Source organism: Capsicum annuum, chromosome 2, assembly GCF_002878395.1.
Source record: "Capsicum annuum cultivar UCD-10X-F1 chromosome 2, UCD10Xv1.1, whole genome shotgun sequence".
Taxonomy (NCBI): Eukaryota; Viridiplantae; Streptophyta; class Magnoliopsida; order Solanales; family Solanaceae; genus Capsicum; species Capsicum annuum.
Genome location: NC_061112.1, coordinates 94,483,405 through 94,497,971, shown reverse-complemented (window position 1 = coordinate 94,497,971; position 14,567 = coordinate 94,483,405). Strand labels below are relative to the sequence as shown.

General features: G+C 27.0%; 2 pseudogenes; one reads left to right on the top strand and one right to left on the bottom strand.

The window, feature by feature from the left end:
• Positions 1-7,256: 7,256 nt before the first annotated feature.
• On the top strand, positions 7,257-10,219 carry LOC107857871 (annotated as a pseudogene).
• Positions 10,220-10,383: 164 nt separating this feature from the next.
• Positions 10,384-14,084, bottom strand: LOC107857872 (annotated as a pseudogene).
• Positions 14,085-14,567: the final 483 nt, after the last annotated feature.

Sequence of the window (14,567 nt, the reverse complement as noted above, 5' to 3'; positions counted from 1 at the left end):
GTATTAAAATAACATATGTTGAACTCATGCTAGATTCCAGATGAATCCTAGAAAACATATGCAATCCTTTTATTAAAAAAATTTATTTAAATATATCAAGATTGAAAAAGACAAATAAATATCTTAATGTTGGCCCGTGCTGACACAGGTCATGCTCCTCTAGTGTTTAGATAAATGACGGGAAAATAATTTATTGAATTATTGAATAAAGTAAAATACCCATGGGATAATCTATATATATAATAAAGCAAAGAAGTTAGCATAAATATTAAGATAAGTGTCATCTTGAGAACTACCTGTTTGAATTCTTACAACCAAAAACTATCATTTTATAACAAAAAGTTATTTGGTTGATTATTTAAATATCTAATATTATTTCATATTGTGGTAATAAATAATTAAAATTTATTTCTATTGGATGATAACTATTATGATTTCATGTAATGTTATTTCCTATCTATATCTATATATATAATAAAGCAAAGAAGTTAGCATAAATATTAAGACAAGTGTCATTTTGAGAGCTATCTATTTGGATTCTTACAACAAAAAACTATCATTTTATAATAAAAAGCTATTTGGTTGATTATTTAAATATCTAATATATTTTATATTGTGGTAAAAAATAATTAAAATTTGTTTCTATTGGATGAAAACTATTATGATTTCATGTAATGTTATTTCTTATCTATATATATATAATAAACCAAAGAAGTTAGCATAAATATTAAGATAAGCGTCATCTTGAGAACTACCTATTTGAATTCTTACAACAAAAAACTATCATTTTATGATAAAAAATATTTTGTTGATTATTTAAACATTTAATATTATTTCATGTTTCAGATCTATCTATATATATAATAAAGCAGAATAGTCTAGCCTAGAATTATGCCAAGTGACATCTTAAGAACTAGCTACTTGATATTTGACAACAAAAAACTATCATTTTATAACAAAAAACTATTTTATTGATTATTTAAATATTTAATATTATTTCATGTTTCATATCTTTATATATAATAAAGCAAAATAGTCTAGCCTAGAATTATGTCAAGTGACATCTTAAGAACTAGCTACTTGATGTTTGACAACAAAAAACTATCATTTTATACTAAAAAACTATTTTGTTGATTATTTAAATATTTAGTATTATTTCATATTTTATATTGTGGTAAAAAATAATCAAGATTCATTCCTATTGGATGAAAACTCATATGATTTTTTAATTATTTATTATTAATATTAGTAGTTAATTATTTTATATTATTTTATATTTTAATCTATTTTGTTGGCAACAAAATTTATTTTGGAAAATAATCAATTAGTAATCAAGCAACTTATATGGAAAAAATTACTAAGACCAAAAAGTCATTCCAAAATAAAAAATATTTTAATAGAGATGTCATTCCTTAAAATATTTGAACAATTAATTTAAACAACATAAATAATAATATTATAAAAAGTAAATATTTATGATTTTACTAAAATTGAGTAAATCAAAAAAAAATTACAAAAAATCAATTAGTAAATAGTAATCATGTAATTTATATGAATAATATTATAATAATTAAAAAGTCATTTCAAAATAAAAAAAATATTATGAAAAAAAAGTTATCCCTCAAAAAAATACACAATTAATTTAAATAGTAATATTCTTTAAAAATATTTTTGAGTTTACTACAATTTAGTAAATCAAGAAAGTATTACAAAAAAAATTAATTAGATAATAACTAATTAATAATCAAGTAACTTATATGAAAAATATTATTATGACAAATGAATCCTTCCAAAATTTAAAATATTATGAAAAAGATGTCATCACTCAAGATGTGTATTTACTTAATTTAAGTAACAATACTATATAAAAAAAACATTTATGATTTGATTACAATTGACTAAATCAAGAAAGTATCAAGAAATATCAATTAAGAGAATAACCAATTAGTAATCAAACAACTTATATGGAAAAAATAAATAATAATCAAAGAGTTGTTCCAAAATTAAAAATATTATGAAAAAGGTGTGATCACTCAAAAGTCAAATGGTAACTTTGAGCTACAAAATGGAAAAAATTTATTTCAATATATTTCAAGTAATTTTATTTAAAAAAATATGCATTCATATTTATTGAAAGAATTTTCATTCGATATATTTTAAGTAATCTATATTTAAAACAATATGCATTCATATTTAATGAAAGGATTTTCATAATTAAGAATAATTATCAATGAGTAATTAGACTATCATTCTATATTAGGAAATGAATAAATGATAGTCTTGAATTTAAAAGGAGGGTAGATTGAAAATAAATAAATATTAAATTTTTTTAAAAATGAATATTACTAAAATTGCATAGTCCTAATTAATATTTGAAGTCAAATAAAATTTTGCCTTACAAAGTATTCTTTAATTGACCAATTATATAACCTTATATATGCCTGTAAGAATAATTTCAGATTTTAAAATAATCAAATTTGATAAAGATACTTCGTTTTGATGAACAAAAATTAATTAAAAAGATTAAATTATCTTATATAAAACTTTAAACGTGCAGATCAATAAAATGAATTAGGAATAAATATGTATTAATAATAAAAATATCAATAAAAATTTATAATAAATTTTATATGATGAAATATAGGTGTGAGTTACTAATGAATTAGAATAGATACAACTGAAGTATTACCATAAAATAAATATTTATATGACAAAAAGTATTTATGATTTCATTCAATGTAAGTCAATTAAGGAAGCATGACAAAATTGATTGAGAAATATAAATAGAAAATGAATAATCAATTAACAATTATGTACATATATCTGGAAAAGAATATTGTACCGACTGCAATTAATCTAGAAGTTCTAATGTCATAACAATAAAATCAATCAGTAAATAGTAATCATGTAACTTATACGAATAAAATTATAATAATAAAAAAGTCATTTCAAAATAAAAAATTATTATGAAAAAAGATGTTATCCCTCAAAAAGATATACACAATTAATTTAAATAATAATATTATTTAAAAAATATTTATGATTTCACTACAATTTAGTAAATAAAAAAAGTATTACAAAAAAAATTAATTAGATAATAACTAATTAATAATTAAGTAACTTATATAAAAAAAAATTATTATGACAAATGAGTCATTCCAAAATTAAAAATATTATGAAAAAGATGTCATCACTCAAAATGTGTATTTAATTAATTTAAGTAATATATAAAAAAGAATATTTATGATTTGATTACAATTGACTAAATCAAGAAAGAAATTTAAGTGATGACATCAAATGGTAACTTTGGACTACAAAATGGAAGAAATTTATTTCAATACATTTCAAAAAAAATTATTTAAAAAATATGCATTCATATTTATTGGAATAATTTTCATTCGATATATTTTAAGTAATCTATATTTAAAACAATATGTATTCATATTTAATGAAAGGATTTTCATAATTAAGAATAACTATTAATGAGTAATTACACTATCATTCTATATTAGAAAATGAATAAATGATAGTCTTGAATTTTAAAAGAGGGTAGATTAAAAATAAATAAATATTAAAAAAATAAAATGAATATTACTACACAGAAAAGATTGTATAATGTTTATCGAAAATAACTACTAAAATTGTATAGTCCTAATTAATATTCGAAGTCAAATAAAATTTTGCTTTACAAAGTTATTCTTTAATTGACCAATTATATAATCTTATATATGTCAGTAAGAATAATTTCGGATTTTAAAATAATCGAATTTGAAAAAGATACTTAGTTTTGATGAATAAAAATCAATTAAAAAAAGTAAATTATCTTATATAAAATTTTAAATTGAAGATCAATAAAATGAATTAGGTATAAATATTTCTTAATAATAAAAATATCAATAAAAATTTATAATAATTTTTATATGATGAAATATAGGTGCGAGTTACTAATAAATTAGAATATATGCAATTAAAATATTACTATAAAATAAATATTTATATGACAAAAAGTATTTATGATTTAATTCAATGTAAGTCAATTAAGGAAGCATGACAAAATTGATTGAGAAATATAAATAGAAAATGAATAATCAATTAACAATTATGTACATATATCTGGAAAAGAATATTGTACCGACTGCAATTAATCTAGAAGTTCTAATGTCATAACAATAAAATCAATCAGTAAATAGTAATCATGTAACTTATACGAATAAAATTATAATAATAAAAAAGTCATTTCAAAATAAAAAATTATTATGAAAAAAGATGTTATCCCTCAAAAAGATATACACAATTAATTTAAATAATAATATTATTTAAAAAATATTTATGATTTCACTACAATTTAGTAAATAAAAAAAGTATTACAAAAAAAATTAATTAGATAATAACTAATTAATAATTAAGTAACTTATATAAAAAAAAATTATTATGACAAATGAGTCATTCCAAAATTAAAAATATTATGAAAAAGATGTCATCACTCAAAATGTGTATTTAATTAATTTAAGTAATATATAAAAAAGAATATTTATGATTTGATTACAATTGACTAAATCAAGAAAGAAATTTAAGTGATGACATCAAATGGTAACTTTGGACTACAAAATGGAAGAAATTTATTTCAATACATTTCAAAAAAAATTATTTAAAAAATATGCATTCATATTTATTGGAATAATTTTCATTCGATATATTTTAAGTAATCTATATTTAAAACAATATGTATTCATATTTAATGAAAGGATTTTCATAATTAAGAATAACTATTAATGAGTAATTACACTATCATTCTATATTAGAAAATGAATAAATGATAGTCTTGAATTTTAAAAGAGGGTAGATTAAAAATAAATAAATATTAAAAAAATAAAATGAATATTACTACACAGAAAAGATTGTATAATGTTTATCGAAAATAACTACTAAAATTGTATAGTCCTAATTAATATTCGAAGTCAAATAAAATTTTGCTTTACAAAGTTATTCTTTAATTGACCAATTATATAATCTTATATATGTCAGTAAGAATAATTTCGGATTTTAAAATAATCGAATTTGAAAAAGATACTTAGTTTTGATGAATAAAAATCAATTAAAAAAAGTAAATTATCTTATATAAAATTTTAAATTGAAGATCAATAAAATGAATTAGGTATAAATATTTCTTAATAATAAAAATATCAATAAAAATTTATAATAATTTTTATATGATGAAATATAGGTGCGAGTTACTAATAAATTAGAATATATGCAATTAAAATATTACTATAAAATAAATATTTATATGACAAAAAGTATTTATGATTTAATTCAATGTAAGTCAATTAAGGAAGCATGACAAAATTAGTTGAGAAATATAAATAGAAAATGATTAATCAATTAACAATTTTATTCATATATATGAAAAAGAATATTGTACCAATTGCAATTAATCTAGAAGTTCTAATGTCATAACGATTTACCACTATATAAGAAGACTACACTCAGTAAAAGCTAATTAATTTCTGTCATAACATGTTGAGGAAGATGAATTGTGCAATTGATTTCTGCCACAACTTATCTTGTCGTGATAATCACTAAAATAACTATTATACATTAAATATGCAAAAACTAATATTGATATTAGATAGTTGATTTTCTTGCATTGCAAATATTGTTACTTTAGATTTTAGTGAGATAATAATATGATTTCAAAAATTAATAAACTATGATACTAAATTACTAATCCATTATATTTATATATATTGGAATAAACATTTAGTTTGTCTATACTATACAATAAGATTCATTAATATTTGTTGGTCCATTATCATAAGAGAATAAGTGAACATTGTGAAATCGTGCAAACATGTTAGGACTTTAGATAATGTTATAAGTTATTTGTTGAAAAAATGGTAATAAGAAAATTTGAGAAAGAAAAAATTGAGTATTATTGAAACTTTGCTCAAAATATTTTTTGTATGTCATAAATTTATTAATTTCAAATATGTGAACAATATTGAATAATTTTTTTATTATATAAAATTAATAAGATAATAATTTTTATAATTAATTTTATTTAATATCGACCGCGCATCGCGCGGGTATTAATACTAGTGGAACCAAAAATGAGGAAATGTGATCTTCTGTCTTCTTACAATTTCGCATTAAGAAAATGATCAAACTCATATTTGCAGCTATTAATGATGCTTTCGAGTACCTTATTCTTATTTTTTTTAATAATTATGAAGAGAAATACGATCATTTTATCAAATTGAAGTTTATGTATATGATACTTACAATTTCACATTAAGACAATAATCAAAACCATATTTGTAGCTATTAATGATGCTTTCGAGTATCTTATTTTTATTTTTCGTAGTAATTATGAAGTGTTATATATATAAACTAGAGTGCATGGCCCAGGAAATTGCATGTCATATACCCAAATATGGGTGACTTTAGATATTTGACCCCAAATAAAAATATCTTTGAAGAATAGTCTTCCTTACTTTTTAATATACTAAAAGTACCATTTTACCCCTCCACACCTCAAATATATTTTTAATCTTTCCATACTCATTTATCTCTCAAATTTTATTTTTTATTATTTTCACTTTTTAATTTTTTCTTTACTTTTTTTATTCTACTTTTTTTTTTCACTTTTATTTTTCCTTTAAATTTATTATTGTGATTTTTATTATTTTCAATTTTTATTTTTTTCTTTAATTTTATTTTCATGTTTTACCCATTGCAAAAAGCTCAGGTGACGAGAAATTTCATAAAGATACAAAAAAAGTTCATCTCAAAGCTTGAGCTTCGGATTTCTCTCTTCCCTTTGGTGTAATTACATTCTAACTTTAGGGTTTTTTATTTTGCCATTTATCTCTCTGCACTTTAGGTAATTTCTGACATTTTATCTTAATCTTATTGCATGCATTTGAAGTATTTGTTACCTAGCAATTTTTTTGAGCTGAAAACCACTTTTCTTTTTCGTGAATCACATTCTATAATGCATAGATTAATTTATAAACTATATTTTTTTTATCTACATCACCTTGATGAAAATGCGTCTTGGGTGGTTTCTCTACTCATTGATCTCACTTTTTTCTAGTCAGTAGGTTGTTTAGATTTGGATTTTGGGTGTTTTGTGTAGCCATTGGGTCAATTTTTTTGTCCAATAAATTTTATTTTGCAGCTTGATTCTTATTTTTTTATTAATTTTTAATTTGATAGTTGTTTTTATCTTTATAACTCTGCAGATTTTGGTAATCATGTCTAGTAAGACAAATCGTGTCGAGTACTTTATTGATCCTAATGATTGGTTCAAGTCAGACCGTCGTTGGAGAGGGGATTCAAACTATCATACAATGATAACGAGCTTTTTGGGTAACACACAGTTGTCATTGTTAGAGAAAGAATTTTTTGGAAATTTGATAAAATTAGGTACCATATGTGGTAGATTTTGATTCGGATGCTTCGCAATCCATTTTTTATCAGAAGCATCATCCTTTTATCTGTGACATTGAAGCATTTAATAATCTGTTGAGCTTGAACACTGATTTTTGGGCGTTTATTGAGTGTGGATTGAATACGTCGAAATGGTAGGTTTACTATCTTTAAGCTTTTCATTTTGTCATTTTTGGACTATGGTAATGCATATATTCTAATTATATTCATTTGTCATGTATTTTAAGTGCCAAAAATATATACGTTAAAGAAAAAGATGTGCTGCCCAAATGTTTAGTGTTTGACTCTTGTGTTGTGGATTCGAAGGAGTGGTTTTATTCACTTGCAATTTGTGGTCAACCTTTGAATGACACGGTATTTCACTTGCTATCCTAATCTATATTTGGATTGGCTAATATCTACCTGCTATCTTTGTAACTTTGGTGTAAAGTTGTAACTTTTCTATTCACTAGTAGAGTCAGGTGTATAGTTAGATGGGTGAAAAGGGATCATTCAATTTTTAGTTTAATCTTGATTTGTCTACCTGTTTTAACTTTATTTTCATTTCATTGTAGAAACAAAGCTAATGTTGTTAGCATGATTCCTCCTGTTTCGATTCATCGTCCGATCACAAGGTTTGGCTCATTTCTTGGTTGCATAATACTAAGTAGGCGCTTGGCCATAGAATTTATAAAGTTAGAGTTGAAGATAGAGTAATGTTTAATTTGTATGTGGGGTTACTAATATTTTAGGAAGTTAGCTGAACAAATTGCGAACAAATAACAGAAACCAGCAGTTGAGGTACAATGTCCATCCCCTCCTGGTTTATTTTATAACTGAGCTGCTATTAACATTATATACCCACAGATAACAAAGCCACCAATCCTAGTGGCACCAATTAGAAATGAAACAGAAGACTGCATTATTATCGATGCTGAAGGTTACAAGGCTACTGGGTATTTTGACGTGCCAATATTTGTGCAGCATACTGAAGCAATGATGGAGGAAATTGATAGGATGGTAAGCTTATATGATCTATATATCTTGGTTATGAATATAATTCTTGTGGATTTCCATTGATGTGTTAAATGTTTGATTCAGGATGAGGAAATTGAGATGGAAGATATAGAAGATTGGTCAGTTGTGGACATAGATAGTTATGATAAAAAGAACGAACTCACTGTAGTGGAATACATTGATGACATCTATGCTTACTACAAGAAGGCTGAGGTAGAGATGTTATCTCCACTCTCCATATTTGTTTATTAGAAGTTTTTTTTTGTTTACAACTTGTACATGCTCATTACCCCACTATATGGGAATATACTGGGTTTGTTGTTGTTGTTGTACATGCTCATTAGGATTATGGCGTGTAGAGTTAGCAGAAGTCCCATATTTTTCAACTGATTATCTAATTCTTTTGGATAGGATCTCATTAAGCTTAATAGATTGCCAAATTACTCACAAAAGCTAGTCTAATTTCAATATGGACTGTAATTTTTCGTCAGTAAAATAATAGGTGTAGAACATAAGATATATAGACACACGTAGGGTATACTTGGATTGTTTTTGTTGTGATTCTATTATATGAAGGATGATTATTGTTTTAATTTTAATTGGAAATCTAGAAAGAAATAGAGGTGTATTTTTTACCCTTTTCTTTTAATGTCATTTTCAATTGCAGCTAGCTGGCTGCGTCCCTCCAAACTATACGGGACAACAATTTGATATCAATGAGAGGATGAGAGGCATCCTCATTAACTGACTGATTGAGGTATATAGTGTTTGCTGTTGCATGTCATTTCTGAGTTTTATGAAGAAGAATGTGATAATTTTAGGTGTCATTTAACGTCTAATCCAATTTATAGGTTCACTACAAGTTTGAACTGATGGAGGAGACCTTATATTGGACTATGAATCTCATTGATAGATTCCTGACAGTTCAGTCAGTGATTAGGAAAAAACTTCAGCTTATTGGAATAACAGCTTTGCTTCTTGCCTGCAAGTATAAAGAGGTTTTTGTACTTGTAGTGCAGGATCTAATTTTGATCTCTGACAAGGCTTATGCCAGAAAAGAAGTGCTTGAAATGGTTAGTTTAAAGACCAAAATCTTACATTATCAGGACTTGTATCTCCATCTTGTTCTTCCTCGCTAAATGATTTCAATCGTTTTCTTATCCACAGGAGAAATTGATGGGTAATGCCTTACAGTTCAACATGACAGTACCTACAACTTATGTGTTTATGCGGCGGTTTCTTAAAGCCTTTCAGTCTGATAATAAGGTCGGTTAAACATCTTTGTCACATGAAGAAGTAACGCAACAATCTGAATCATTACTTATACAACTTTTTGTCATTGTTTAAATCAGGTGGAACTCGTGTCTTTCTACTTGATCGAGCTATGTCTGGTTGAATACGAGATGCTTAGATTCCCACCATCAATTCTTGCTGCTGCAACTGTCTTTATTGCTCAGTGCACTCTCGGTGTGTCCAGGGAGTGGAATACAACCTGGGAGAAGCATAGCAGCTACGACAAGAATCAGATTTTGTAAGTATATTTTGTTTTTAAAGATACTTGTAAATGTACATCCTTGTATCGAATAGACAAAGATGTGTAATTGTGTGCCTTATTTTCTACGATAGGGAATGCTCAAAATTGATGGTTTCTTTTCATCAGAAAACAGCAGTTGGGAAACTTACTGGTGTGCACCGAAAGTACAACACGTCTAAATATGGCAATGCTTCAAGATGTGAACCAGCTTCTTTTCTGTTAGAAGCCTGGTTCTAGGATAAGAAGAACACATGAGGGGGAACTACATACTTTTTCAGTAGTTGTGCTGAATGAAATTGTTGATGTGTGCGCAACATATGTTACCCCAGGCTCTAGGGAAGGGGGAAAGGTGTTTTTGAGTTCTTTTTCTACTGAGAGAACCATGTGTTTATTTATTTTTTTCATGTACATTGTTTGACATTGCTGGTGTTTTGTGAAATATCTTGCTTTCCATACTTTTTCTTGAATACAAACATTAGAAAGTTAAAATTTCTTCTTAACAGTATAAAGCTTAAGTGATTAGAAGCTTGGACACATAACACACTTAACAACTAATGTGACTAAAATCTTGTTGGACACTCTTCAAATATATCTATATATATATGTACATATATATATGTATGTATGTATGTATCCTCTAAAACAATAACTTTATCAATTGCTCTCGAGAATAAAGAGTGTCAATATCAATAATACTAGTGCGAGAGAGGTGACAAATTCGCATATTGGACCAACGTATTTATTAACTAGGTCCCTATTTAGCTCGTCCAATATTATTTGGGCTAAACATGTAACTCAATTATTGAAGCGCCATAAGAAAAAAATGCATATTGAAACCTGTGTTGAGCAAAAGAATATTAGTAACAATTTATATTTGATGTTTATAATCATAGTACAACAATTTTCTAAACTAAGTTTTTCCCATGAGGCAAGAGTTGCATATATGTTAATAATCTAATCAGTGCAATTAAAGAATAAACTTTTGCCTCTTGGAAAAAAGTTTTCAATTTAAACAGTATAGCATTTGTACAATAATTTTCTAAACTAAGTCTTGCCATGAGGCAAGAGTTGCATATATGTTAATAATCTAATCAATGCAATTAAAGAATAAACTTTTGCCTCTTGGGCAAAGGTTTTCAATTTCAATAATTTTCTAAACTAAGTCTTGCCCATGAGGCAATAGTTGCATATATGTTAATAATTTAATCAGTGCAGCTAAAGAATAAACTGTTGCCTCTTGGGCAAAAGTTTTCAATTTCAATAATTTTCTAAACTAAGTCTTGCCCATGAGGCTAGAGTTGCATATATGTTAATAATCTAATCAGTGCAATTAAAGAATAAACTTTTTCCTCTTGGGCAAAAGTTTTCAATTTCAATAATTTTCTAAATTAGGTCTTGCCCATGAGACAAGAGTTGCATATATGTTAATAATCTAATTAGTGCAATTAATGAATAAACTGTTGCCTCTTGGGCAAAAGTTTTCAATTTCAATAATTTTCTAAATTAAGTCTTGCCCATGAGGCAAGAGTTGCATATATGTTAATAATCTAATCAGTGCATTTAAAGAAATAACTTTTGCCTTTTGGGCAAAAGTTTTCAATTTTAATAATTTTCTTAACTACGTCTTGCCCATTAGGCAAGAGTTGCATATATGTTAATAATCTAATCAATGCAATTAAAGAATAAACTTTTGACTCTTGGGCAAAGGTTTTCAATTTCAATAATTTTTTTAAATTAAGTCTTTCCCATGAGGCAAGAGTTACATATATGTTAATAATCTAATCAGTGCAATTAAAGAATAAATTGTTGCCTCTTGGGCAAAAGTTTTCAATTTCAATAATTTTCTAAAGTTTTTTCCATGAGGTAAGAGTTGCATATATGTTAATAATCTAATCAGTGCAATTAAAGAATAAACTTTTGCCTCTTGGGTAAAAGTTTTCGATTTCAAGAAAAAGGAAAAGATCCTCAAGATAGAATCTATATCATAGAGAAGGTTGTGATTGTTTCCATGTGGATTTGCAGGTATGAGAATATCTTCAAGACTTGCCTAATCTAGCTACAGACTAATGCGCCTCTCTAGATCAGACCTGTAGGAAGTCGATGCTGATGCTGCTATTGCAGATTTTAACAAACTTGAAAGAAAATCCATTGGCACTGCGCTTTTCCTGAATTGTGTTGGTAGTAAGCCAACTATTATTTCGACGATGATCCTTTGTCTTTTCTACAAATCCAAATCTAAGAAACTTCTTTTAACCAACTGAGGGTTCTTGATGAACAAGCCCTGAAGAGAATTTTGGGCATAATTTATCAAAATTCTGCTGATAATGTCTTATTTTAGACCTTTTGTTTTTACTGCCAACAGAACTCTCTGAAAGAAATCCAGATTTAGCATCGTGAGTGATTTTCCCCACCAGTCTTATGGTATCTTAGAATCAACACACTGAACATGTTTGGGTGGAAAACTATACTATAGCTTTGACAAACCAGATGTTAGCTGCTCTTTACAGGCATTGTTTGCAATTGCGTTTATTAACTGGCTAACAAGATTGACTTCTTCAGATTATCGGTAGTAATGTTTCACAGCGATAAAGAACAGATATCGAGTTGGATATGTTTTGAAATACCGCATTCTTAAGGAATACCTCAGTACGAATTTCCAGTTTTTTCTCGGAGATATCTTCTATCATTTCCATAAACCTGGCTGCACATCTGAGTAACACCACTTTTGATATGGTAATCTCAACGTTCACTCCATAGTAGAACTTTGCAGCAAGTTCAAATGCATCAGATCCGCCAGGAAGACCAGTAAGATTGATTCTTGAAACCTTTGTATCCTTCGCCTCTAGCAGCAGCTTTCTAATTCTTTCACTTCACAAAACCAGAGGAAACTGCAAATAATGAAAAATCAGCAATCATATTAGAAATGTATCCAAGATATTCTTCTTTCATTTTTCTTAATTTTAACACGAAGCACATAACTTAAGTTCTGTAGTTTTGTTTTTGCATATGGCTATTGACTTTTCTTTTCTCCTCAACACAGCTGTATTGGTATCGATGGCCTATTTATAACGGCTAAAACATCAATCTTTTTCAAGGTACTTTAGACTAGCCATTTCTTTGCACAACTTCTGTTTTTCCATAGACTTGAATATTACAATAATGATGAAAAACGGTAGATTAAATTACACGAGAGGAAGAAAGATTGCACACTTCATTTTTGTACCTTGTGAAGAGCAAAACTGGCTGATCCAACTTCTATAGTAACATCACTCGAAACATCAGATATTGGCCTGCAATAGAAGATATAGTCAATGATCAAAAGTTGGAAACTTACATTTAAAAAAAAATTAGCCTAAGGTTTCATGCACGCGCAACTTACATCTTAAGAATACAATGATGGATGTATGGAGTCTTAAAGCTATCTAAATTCAAACGCTAAAACCTTAACTCTTCGGAGAGCATAAGTCAGCCTAATTTTTTGCTTGTACATATGACCGTAATTTAGGACCAAAAATAGCATAAAAACACAATCTTGAATGGATAAAAATGTTGAAACAAAGTTAACAATACCCTCTGTGTGTGTTATTTTTGGATTCAATCTAGCAAAGTGCCGAACATTTTCTGGTGTCTTTAAAATGTGGTGCGGAGTAATCTAACAGCTAATTGCAAAACTCATATGTACTAACTAGAGGGCCCTCACAAGATACACATATTGGAAAATAGGAAAATAATTATTAATGTCTACACCATTCACACCACATCTTGAACAAGAAAACTGAACACATTGGACTTTAGAGGTTTAAAAGGTCAGCTATTTGATTTGTCATTTTCAATGATTACAGCCTTAGAAACTGCCCATCTATAGTCATTAACTAAAGTATATGATATTAACTTTATGAACTAATAGAAACTCTACAATCTTAAGTTTTAAGGTAAGTTCCACAATAACGAAGTCCCCACAACCTGTTCGACACAATTCCTCATCATCTTCTAATGCTAATTATACCACTAGTTTGAAATACTTGGAACTAATTTCTTGTACCACCTTGACCTTATACGTTTGGCCTTCCCAAAATATGTTGCAATCAACGTCAACTCCCATATTAACGGCCTTTTCCTCCAAGACCAACCCCCACAACTACTCAAACATAATTAAAATCGCAATAACAAACTCTCCACAACCTGTTTGACGAAATTCCTCAATGGTAAATATGTTACTACAACAATAGCATATCCCAAGTTCAGCTTATGTTCACCTCCCCAAAAATCAAATCAATATGCTAATTATATAACGAGCTAAAATTAACACAATGCATCAATAAGCTAAAATTACCACAATGACTTTTGATGATGAATTTCAAACCTGAAGAACCCTTACGACAAAAGTCGATTCTGCGAATATTTAAAAGTCAATTCCGGAATTTGGAAGAAAGAGATTTAACGGTTTGGGAAACTTAGCCTCGGGCTTTAGAAAGCCATCGCATGGGTTGATTATGGAATTTGGAATAAAAAGACTACGAAAGAGATTGAACAACGAATATTTTAGAGGAGAGTATTTTCGTCCAAAAAATATGACTTAACAAGT